Source organism: Sphaerodactylus townsendi, linkage group LG04 (assembly GCF_021028975.2).
Source record: "Sphaerodactylus townsendi isolate TG3544 linkage group LG04, MPM_Stown_v2.3, whole genome shotgun sequence".
Classification (NCBI taxonomy): Eukaryota; Metazoa; Chordata; class Lepidosauria; order Squamata; family Sphaerodactylidae; genus Sphaerodactylus; species Sphaerodactylus townsendi.
In genome coordinates this window covers 113,075,959-113,087,578 of record NC_059428.1, presented here as the reverse complement: position 1 = coordinate 113,087,578, position 11,620 = coordinate 113,075,959, and positions in this window count along the sequence as shown.

Below are 11,620 nucleotides of genomic sequence, written 5' to 3'. Positions count from 1 at the left end.
CACCTCTGTCCAAGAAAAAATAATTGGGACTAAAAAATGCTCAACTTCAGCCAGTTGGTACCCTTGGCATCTAAGCAAGTTTAAAGAACTTACTTAGGATCCTGCAACTTTCTCAGTAAACCGGTATAGCAGTCAGACTCACCTTCTTCAGCATAAAGAAAAAAAAATGATCAGGAATCCATTCAGATCACAATAAGCCACTGAAACAGGTGCCAAACTAGTTGGAAAATGCCTGTTGGTCAGAAGCCGACTAACAGCTGACTCGGGAACTGCCTGAGAGATGGCTTCTGATCCTGCAATGAAACTGAAAGATTATATAGTGCTTTTAAATGTAATAACATGATCTTTAAAATATAAAACCCAAGGCTGGAAAATGAATTTGGCTGCCAAATTGCTTCTACAGCTCAAAAAAACCCACACAGCACTCAAAAAAATCATTTAGGTTTGTTCTATATAACTTATTGGGTTAGTGTTTAGTAAATAGGAAGACAGTCATAGATGACCTTCACCCCCAGCTTCACTGACAAAAATCCTGTGGGTTGCAAATTACATGCCAGATCATGTTTTTAGAAACAAAACTGAACGTTAGCACAGAATATTCATAGGAGATGCCCACAAAGATCTTTAGCACCAGTATTTCTTCAAAGGCAACGTATTTTGGAAATGCATTTCGTTTTATGGGCCCCAAATGTCTCATTTTCTACTCAGGGGATAATATTACTCAATTTCCATAAGCTGGAAACGTTTCTGCTTGGACTAACCATTGTACAAGAGGTTTATGGTTTGTTATGTTTTGTTGATAGACTTGATGCCTTGATAGCTCTGGATAATGCATCTATAAAACAGAGCCTCTGGCACCATTTGCCTTCTGAATGCTGGAAAGAAGTGGCTGTCGAGATGGAAAAGATGCTCAGGTGATTTGTATACATTCACAGCAGTTCAGGAACTCCTTGTAATAAATTCCTCCACCAAACAATTATTTATTATCAATGCTGTTCTGCAGTGCAGAAATGATAAAGGTCCTGATCCAGTCAAAGTTAAGCACTTGGAAACCCCATAAATTAAAATAAGTGCATGCTTAATTTTCTTTCCCCTTGTTTGTATCCATTGGGTGCATAGTCAATTCTCGAAATGCATTCATTGGTTTAAAAAAAAATAGATAGCTAAACTATCTCCTTTAGAATTTCACACTGTAATGAATTAACTATTTAAAACATCCAGTAGCTGCCTTTGCTCCTTACAGGGCTCAAAGTGGATAACAATATAGATAAAACACAAAATACATAAAAAACCTTAAAAACCTTAAAAAATTGAAAATCTCAATTCAGCACTAAAGGTAAACTTCACCAAATGCAGTCTGAAATAAAAAAAATTCTCCAACTGCCTCCTAAAAACTGAAAGTGAGGGAGTCAGGCATACTTTCCTAGGGAGGTTGTTCCATAATTGTGGGGCTACCACTGAAAAGGTTCTTTCCCATGGACCTACCAAACAAGCTTCTTTGATTGATGGGATAGTCAAGAAGGCCTGTAATCATAATTCCTGTGCAGGAACATATGAGTTAAAAATAGTCCTTTGGACACCCCAGACCCAAGCCATGTAGGCCTTTGAAAGTCAAAAACAACACCTTAAATTGGGTGTGGGAGAGAATTAGCAGCCAGTGTATTTGTTGTAATTTCAGAGTCCCGGTAGTGCACCCAGTAGTAGCCCAATCTGGCCACAGTGCAGCACAACCTGTAGCTTCCAGATACTCTTCAAGAATAGCCCCAGGTAAAGTGTATTGCAACAGTCTAGTCTAGATATATAACAAAGGCAAGGTGTATGACCCAGAAATGGATGCAGCTGACACACCAGTCAAAGCTGGACAAAAGCACTCCAAACCACCATAGCCATCTGGCTTTTTATTTGTTTGTTTGTTTGTTTGTTTGTTTGTTTGTTTGTTTGTTTGTTTGTTTGTTTGTTTATGAGATTTTAAGGTGACTCTGTGTCAAGTAGCATTCCCAGACTGTGAACCTGGCTTTTCAAGAGGAATAAAACCCCATCCAAGCAGGGGAGCTTTGAAATTCCTGTCTGCTTTTTTGGTATCCCAGAGAACATCTGTCTTATTTATTTATTTATTTATTTATTTATTTATTTATTTATTTATTTATTTAGTTCGTTCGTTAGTTCGTTAGTTCGTTAGTTCGTTAGTTTGTATACCACCCTCCCCAAGGGGCTCAGAGCAGTGTCCAACAACACAAGCCTGTTCCACCAGGTAGGGGGCAAGGCTGTAAAGGCCCTGGCCTTGGTAGATGCCAGCTGGAACTCTCTGGGACCAGGGATCACCAGCAGGTCCGCCTCCGAGAAGCGGAGGGGCCTAACGGGATGATACAGGGAGCGATGGTCCCTTAGATATGCTGGTCCAAGGCCACAAATGGCTTTAAAGGTCAAGACCAGGACTTTAAACATGACCCGGTACTCGATCGGCAGCCAGTGTAGTTGATACAGGAGTGGTGTAATCCAGTTAGGGTTAGGGTTTCAGGATAAAGTTTCAGCTTGTTCACCCTCTTACAGCCAATTACTGGTTTAGAACAACAACAGCATCCTTGTAATTAGGTGAAAAAGAAAGGAAGAGTTGGGTTTCATTCACATATTGATGAAATACAGTCCAAAACTCTTGATGACCTCCTCCAGTGGCTCCATATAAATATTAAGTAGTGGTCATGGGGCAGAGCAGGAATCTCCCAGCATCACCTTCTGAGACTATGCCCCTGATAGGACTAAAACCACTATGATACACTGTCCCCCAGTCCCAACATCCTTGGAATCAGGTAAAAAAAGCAGAGTTGAGGTGGGTATTATCACATATTGGTGATGCCACAGCCCAAATTTGTTTAATTAGTGTGTGAGTATGCTTGGTTGGGTTTTTTTCTTTACATTGGTAGATGATTGAGGTATAGGTTTTTATTGCCTGGGTTTAAATGGTTCTATGTTTTGTGATTATTATTTTTTTCTTTGTATGTACATGTATTTTATTTTGTGAGCCATTTCAAGCATGATTGTGAACAGGGAGTATATAAATGTTTTAAAGAACATTATCTAGTCTAGAATGCTGTTTTACACAGTGACCAACTAGCTGTCCTGGAGGGCCAAACAAACAGGACATCATTTATTCCATGAATGGATAGATCAATCAGCCCAACTTTTAACTGTGAGAAGGGCTCATTTTAGTAGACTGGGGAAATTTTTGTAAAGGCATACATTCAAAGACTATTTGATTCTAGTTTGTTACTGCAGTGCGAAATATGAAAAAGGGTGGCAAAATTGTTTTCTTTCTTGCAATTAATAGAAAGGTTATTTAATAAATGGCAAGTCTAACACTTTCTTCAGTGTTTTCAATGGGCATTTATGTTTTACAAATACAAATACAATACCTTTAATGTCATATAAAAAGTGGTAAAATACAAATTATGTTAAAACCAATTGACTAAAATTTACACAAAGGTTTCACCCTTGATCCAAGTGCCTTTGTTAAAAACCTGGCAACTGATTCAGTAGTGTTGGGATGATGGTCACTAAGCAAGTATGAAACTATTTCCTTGTCTGATCTCACTGAAAATTTCTTCAAGATGGCCTCGAGAAAAAGCAACCGATAGACTGCCAAATCTTTACAATGAAGGAGCACGTGTTCAGTTGTTTCGGGTAGGCCCGCTGCGCAGGAACAGGTCCTGTTCTCCTGTGGGATGCCATGATATCTGCCTCTTGTTTGGGCAGTAGGTAGCACATTAAGCTTTCGAGCAAGCATAAAAATATCTATGGAGATGTGGATTGATTAAATTACTTCAGATATTTAGCCATGAAACCCTCGCAATGGTGGTGAAATGCCATAAAATGTGGGAGAACAAGTTCTGCAGGCTCCAGCTGTGAGAAGCTGCCCTTCAATGTCAAGAGTGATCAAGCTGTTTCAAAAAACTCCGAAAGCCTGTCTCTTTCGGCCCATCAGTAGGAGTTGGTCAAAAAAGATACACCTATGTTGTTTATTTGATTGATAATTTTGGTGTGCCAGGTGGAGTGGGAAGTGGTTGCTTTAACAGGAATATGTCAGACTGCCCGGGAGGGTTTCTAAAATGAAGGCTAAGCCAGTATTTAAAACAAAGAAAGCCAAACCCAGGAAAAAATCGCCTTGACTCCTCGGGTTTCTAAACAAAAGAACTTGATAATGCTTGGACTGAGTTTGGAAGACCCAATAAATCCATTTTAAAAAACAAAGATTGAACACTCTCTAATTTCCTCTTCAATGCGGTTTCTTGCTCCCTAGGATTGGAGTCTCCGTGAAAGTAATTCTTGTGGCAGTAGTTTTAACTGAAAAACTTCCATTGGCGGCAGGAAAAAATTGACCGCCTCTGGTGTGAAAAAAAAATCTGGATATTGCTAACAACACTTTGGTTTTACTCTTGTATTGAGAGTCTGGGTGGATAAGCGAGAGGTCCAGGTTAAGGCGAAATGGCTGGAAGGTGATTCCTGAAATATCTGTGCATGAATGGACTCTTGTTCAATCAATGTACCGCTTATTTTCCATCGTGCTGAGTTTTTTTTTGAATCTCAAAAAAAATCAGCACTTTGGATTTGTTATAATTAATCGACAGGGCACTGTTTGTGCAGTACGCCGCGAAAAGCCTTGAAGTTAAAGTCTCTTTGCAGGCCCACCTTGGACCGAGACAGTACACACAAAGTGTCGCTCTGCATAGAGAAGCGTGCACATGTGGGTCTTTGGTCCCAAAATGGGTGCGTGACTTTCAGTCTGAGATAAAATCGAGGAGCAAGGTCGCTTTAGGATAAAGATTGAACAGGGAGAGGGAGCAAGAATACAACCCTTGCTTGACTCCCCTCTTGTTAGGAAAACTATAGGTGAAGTTAGGGCTGCCAGCACGCATCACAACGAACTCTGGACAGGGTAGTTGAGGAATACAACTGGCTTAATAAGAAACAGTGCAATCTCTGGTCTATTCCCAACACTGTCAATTTTTTTTCCCACAGCTGATTCCTTCCTGGGGATAGAGTCAAATGCGATTTCTAGATCTATAGGAAAGTCAAGAAGGAGTTTCCCAACCCCTTTGGGGTGGCAATATTTCTCCTCACACTAAATCGATTTAAACCAGACAATGGTCAAGGGTGGATTTCACCTGTGGCATATCCTATCTGTTCCGGCCTAGCACTCGAAGAGGACCAGGCAGTGAGATGTAATCATAAGGTAACCTTTATGCAGTAAAGCTTACTAGCCACCTCGAAAGCAAGCTTATCGGGCGATAGTTAGATGGATTTGATGGATCACCTTTTTTATATAGAGGTACAATGATAGCTTCAGTCCAATACTTAGGGATACAGCCACTGTTATTAATTTTGGTAAACAGGGTAGCCAAAATAGGGGCCCAGAACTCCGGGAATCTTCTAAAGAGTTCAGGTGGCAGGCCATCAGGGCCTGGCGCTTTCCCTTGTTTTAGGTTAGATATAAGGGTGACCACCTCATCGCAGCTGACAGGAGGCCATTCTGTTAAGGGCATTTATGTTAAGGTTTCAGAGATATGAAACACTGATTAAATCAATGTGTGGTTTAGAGGAAGATGACAAACAAGCTGGAAATATATATATATTAAAGCACCATTAATGAATAGAAGAAAATAACAAACAGGATGTGTTAGCAGCCTTGGGCTCCCCAAGGTTGGTGCCAGGCAGTACCGGAGTGGAAAATACGTAAATCTTGAAGCAGTGAATCTATTCCACAACTTAGTATTTCCCATGTTCCATTTGTGAAGGTTTGTTCTGTAGGATTGCTAACCTGTATATGGGGCCTGGAGTTTTCCTTGAAGTACAATGGATTTTAAGATTACAGGGATCAGTTCCCCCAGAGGAAATGGCATCACAACCCCACTGAGTACTTTCCCCTTCCAAAACCCTCCTTCTCCAACCTCAGTCCCCAAATCTCCAGGAATTTCCTGAGCTGGAGTTGGCAACCATATTCTGAAGGGTTATTAAAAACAATTTTGCTTCTCCCCCATCAAATCATGCAGCAATCTAAGTATGTGGATAAATCAATGTATTTCTTAGTTCTGAACATAGTCGATTGGATCCTACTAGCTGTTCCACCAATGATGTGACCTTAGGACAAAACTGGCTGGGTGTGCCTTACAAAGACACGTGGTTCAGAAAGTAGGCATGGCCCTGTTTCCTCTTAGGAACTGGAATAGAAGGGGAGAAGCCGAAATTCTTCTAAAGAGTTTGATCTCCCAGCAGTGGAGATTAATATCAGATGACAGCAAGAGCTTTCTATGGCATTATTGAGTATATTATGCTGATCACAGCTGCATAGGCTTGTGATTATATTTGGATGATCTTTTAGTTCCCCCCTTCTCCAGAGCTGTCCACATTGTACTGCTCATCTATTTTTTAAAAATGCTATATTTTTTTTGCAGAAAAGTGTCCAAAATATGAGTTGGATTTAGAAGAAAAGATTGCATATGGAACTGGCAGAAAGGATCATTCTCAGCCTTCTCCTCCTCTTGGCTGCCTATTGTTTGCAAAGCTCAGAAAGGACCTTTAATGGAATTTCTTAGCAACCACATCTCCCAATAGCCCCTGACTTTGACCAAAGGAATAGTTCCCTTTTTCTTGAAGAAAGGAGGGAGAAGGAAGAGAAAGGGAAGGGGAGAAAGAGAAAGAAGAGGTCTGAGAGAAAACTGCAGTCAGAAACATGTTGGTAACAGCTAAAAGGTCAGAGAAAGAATTGTTGAAGAGGGAACCTAGGACTGCCCCGTCTTCCACTCAGGCAGGAGACCTCCCACCGAGCAGCCTTGGTTCTGAGCCTCTACTTGGTAGGGTGTGTGGGCGGGGTGGAATGGGGAATAAGCATCAAACAAACTTATGAATCAGTAATTTTCATTATCATGTAGGCGTGACACTCTAGGAATCTCCCAAAACTCTGTAGTAAACCCATAGAGTTTCAGGGGAATTCTAGAGCATTGTACTGACACAATGATGTTACTTCTGAGTTTGCACCAAAAATGATTTTGTGGGATCACCACAATACCAATTTGCATGTCCATGCCCACTAAAACTTTAACCAGGTGTCTACTGGGAAGGGAACCCTAGTTGGAAGACAGAAGATGGAGTCCTGCTGTCATATTGAAGATCAAGGTAGAGACTTTGCTTCATACTGACTGACTGTTAGGAGAGTCCTGGTAAGAAAGGTCTGGAATCAGGGCATTTATGATACTTTCTGAAAAGCATAAAAGGCCTAGTTTCAGATTCACCCTCTCGAACCAAGTTATTTCCCTTTTTTTGGTAGAGGAAGCTCACCTCAGTTCTTGTTTTAACTACATGTCAGTATGTTTGTTGGAACCCACCAAGGTTGAGGCAGAGGTTGACAGCCCTGAAATGCCTTCTTCCCTCTAGTCTACCCTTATCTTCATAAGCACACTATTAATTTATATTGGCATTATAAATTTCAGAAGATAGCAGGCTGTTTAGGGAAGGAGAAGACAGGGAAAGGTCCCCATGGGCAAGTTTATCAGCTGGTTCCAAGCTTACAGAGAGCTGTGTTCTGTCAAAGCAGACATTCCTGCAGGGAATTATTATTATTATTATTTGCTACAACCATACTATGGTTTTAGGACACTTTCTTTTCAAAGATTACAATTTTTTGTATGCAAAATGCTGGAAATAAACAGTACATAATAATAGATTCTTTCCCTAAAAACTGGTAATAGAAAGGAACCATGAAGCATGGTCTTTGTATTATTTTTCTTTTTAAAACATTTTCCTATATTTACTGGAGGCCTTAAAAAGAAAGAGCAGAGCTACAGGAACCTTCCACAAAGGTACTCTGTTTTTCACCTTCAGCCACAAACCAGATGCATTTGGAAAAACAATCAGATTTAAATATTAATGGGTTGTTTAATGTGTCATCCTGCCGTACTCTGCAAACACACTTTTGGAATCCAGTGTCAGGACATCTTTTGCATCAGCGCTCCCTGTCAAACATCATTTAACCACCTCAAAATCCAGCCAGCTATTCTGCTATTGTGGTGTCACATCATTCAAAGTTCCATCTTTCCCTGATGTGTGTAAGCCTGAATGCATTCGGAATTTTTTCCATGGAGCAGAAGGGACTGCAAACACTCACAGGAGTTCCCAAGGCAAGTTTGTTTTCAAATATTTAAAGCAAGTCTACATGACACACATTTCATCTTCTGCTAAAACTTCAGCTTACAACAGAATCACAGAGACCACAAGGGCCATCCAGTCCAACCCCCGCCATGCAGCATCACACGGTAAAAGCACTCCCGACTGATGAACATTCATCCTCCTTTTAAAAACCTTTAGAGAAGGAGACTGCATCACCCTCTGAGGCAGCATATGCTACTGTCAAACAGCCCTCACTATCAGGAAGTTCTTCCTAATGTTCAAGTGGAATCTCTTTTCTCATAGTTTGAAACCATTACTCCTGGTCCTAGTCTCTGGAGCACAGAAAACAAGCTTGCTTCCTCTTCAACATGACACCCCTTCAAATATTTAAACATGGCTATCATGGCACCTCTTAATCTTCTCTTCTCCAGACTAAACATACCCATATCCCTAATTCTCTCCTCAAAGGGCATGAATTCCAAACCTTTTACCACTTTGGTTGCTCTCCTCTGGACAGGCTCCAGCTCGTCAATATCCTTCTTGAATTGTGGTGGTCAGAATTGGACACCATACTCCAGGTATGTGACCAACCTAGAATGGAGTGGTGCTATTACTTCCCAATGGGCTCTTCAGCAAAAGGGTTCTTGAGTAAGTAGATGTTTTAGCATAAGAGAAAGTGTGTCCCATAGCAGAGATAGGGTTGCCAACCTCCAAGTGGCATCTGGACATCTACTGCTATTACAACTGATCTCCAGATGACCAAGGTCAGTTCCTCTGGGGAAAATAGCTACTTTGAAGGGTGCATAGCATTATATCCTGCTAAAGTTTCTGCCTTCCAGAGGCTCCACCCACAAAATCGCCAGGGTTTTCCCAAGCCAGAGCTGTCAACCCTAGGCAGAGACTATCTAATATGTGCAGAACTTATTCATGGGTTCCACACCTTATGTAAATAATTCTCATCCGACTTTGCTCTCCTTACCTAGACTTTCCCCCCACAACTTGTCATTCCCCACACCAGTCTGCAATGGGAGCTGTAACTTCTCACGCAGTTCTGCTGGAGCTCTGAAAGTGAAAAGAGTAATCCTCAGAGGTCCTTCTTTGGATATTCCCATCTTCTGAGCTCAGGAGAATACCAACCCAAGAGAGGGCCTTCTCAGAAGTGGCACCAAAACTGGAACTTTTGTCTGTCCTTCTTTGTTGCCATCTTCTGACCACGGGTGAAGACTTGTTGTTTGCTGGTGTTGTTTGCATGATCCCTTCTTCCTGCTCAGTGTTTTAACTGTGTTTTTTTGTCTTTGTGTGTATTTTTGCTCTGGTTTTAATTGTTTTAATGATGCTATTTTGATGGTTTTCAAGATGTAATTTGATTATGTATATTTTAATTTGTTAGCTGCTTTGGTAGCCCAATGAAGAGCAGAGGGTGGAATATACATTTCGTAAAACAAATAAATAAATGAAAGAATAGTTAATCCTGACCTCCGTGTAGCCTTCTGAACAAAACCTGAGAGGACAGAAAGAGCTGCAATTGCAAATTTCTAGCTGTTTAAGGTAGTGACCTCTAAAAAAGGTTGAGGGAAATGTAAATTGTTTTCAGAAAGGCTGCAAAATTTCTCTGGCGCATTATACTTATTTTTTCAGTTGATGCCAAATGTCACCAAAAGCTCAATTCATAGGGCATTTGGAGGGCCATAAATAGGCTGAAAGAATTCTGAGGGAATTTAAAATCTTTTAGCTAAGTTTGCAGTCTCTCCTTCAGTGAGAATGCAGAGATCCAATAATCTCTACTACAACTCATCAACAATAGCAAACACATTGTTGTGACTGACAGAATAGAGATGCACCTTGGAAAGCTGGTTGTCAAAAGATTTGGGGCTCCATCTGAGTTTTTGAGCTGCTTTGCCTCAACAGGTGTCACTAAGTTAATTTAATTTTGCTTTAGGCAAAATGCTAGTGGCAACTTCAGGACAGCTTATAATATAATTTTTTTAAGGTTTCATTTTATAGTGAGTGCACATATTGGTGTTTCATGCACAGTTGTAGCAGAAGCTCCGTCCCTTTTTTGAACCAGCCACCCCCCCACCCCCCGCCATATGTATCACCAAGTGTTCTTTCTTTTCAAGTTGTCCTTCAGGCAACCCAGTCTTTGCAATTTTCATTCTCACTAAGTATTTAAAACCTGATCTTCCCAACTGATGGGCAGGCTCTTAGCAAGACAGGATGTCTTCTGAAACAAAAAAAGCTCTTGGCATATGCAAGGAATTACATGCACAATCAAAAATGACAGTGTTAGGTTAGAAAGTGAAACTCTGAAATTCTCCTAAAGTGTTTTCCTTGCCAAATAAAATATTTGCATTTGTTATCTCCCGTCACTGAAATGTGTGTGCTTTATCTTTGTGCTTGCCAGGGGACAGTAAAGAAGCAGGGAACTAGTTAATTGGGACTGTTGCTGGCAAGAATCCATGTTGAAAATAATAATAATAAAATCCCCTTATGATACATTCTGGTGAATCTTAACGGCAGGTCAGCCAAGTATGCTCATTCACTGTGACGGACACAGTAAGTGGCTGTTTTCACCACTCAAGATATTCATAATGAATTTGAGTTATTTGTTCTGCAACATGAGAATTCTCTGCTAGCAAGATGTGAACTTAGCCAGTGAACTTGGAGATTGAAGTCTTAAATTTCATCATGGAACAGACGTTTCCCAAGGATCTAATCTATTTGATTTGTTAGTAAGCATGAGTTCCAGTTTCATATTTTAATTTTATTTCTAACTCCCCGGCAGATAATGAATAAGAGAGGTGTAAATAAAGGTTTTGTGCTGCCCTATAAACTACAACGGCAAGAGGAACCAGGCCTTAAATTCTTTCATCTTACTCTTGCCCACCCTATTTGTATCCGTCAAAATTTGAGACAGCGCAAAGTCAGTCTAAAATATCCTCAAAATCTAGTTTCTGAGGGATGGGGGACCCCTAAGAACAGGACTCAAGGGGAGGCATTTCAGGCTACTAACAAAGGGGAGGCAAGAAAGTTGCATTGTGTGAGTTGAAATCGTTTTGCCTTTGGAAAAACTCTAGGAGATCTCAACCATAGGTCTAATATGGATGAACACAAGTTTCATGGTTTTCATGGCAGTTCTATTGCCACAAAATACCTACCTTTTTTCATGAAGTAACAACATGGGCAAGTGGGTATAAATGTCCTTCTCAAAGCCTCTGCCTCAATCCTAGGGATGTGTTCCCCTGAAGCTCTTTCTTCAAAAGAGGGAAATGTCAGAATAATCAATCAGTGGTGCAGGTAGGTTATTTAGGATTGTGGAATTAATGAGTTGGGGGTGGGGGGTGCCTCCGTAATGTCAGATACTACAATTCCCAAAATGCACTGAAGTGGAGGAATATGAAAGGAGGCAGATGATATGGAACTCATCTATCTTTAGCTACAGTCTGAATTCCTCTCCCATGCA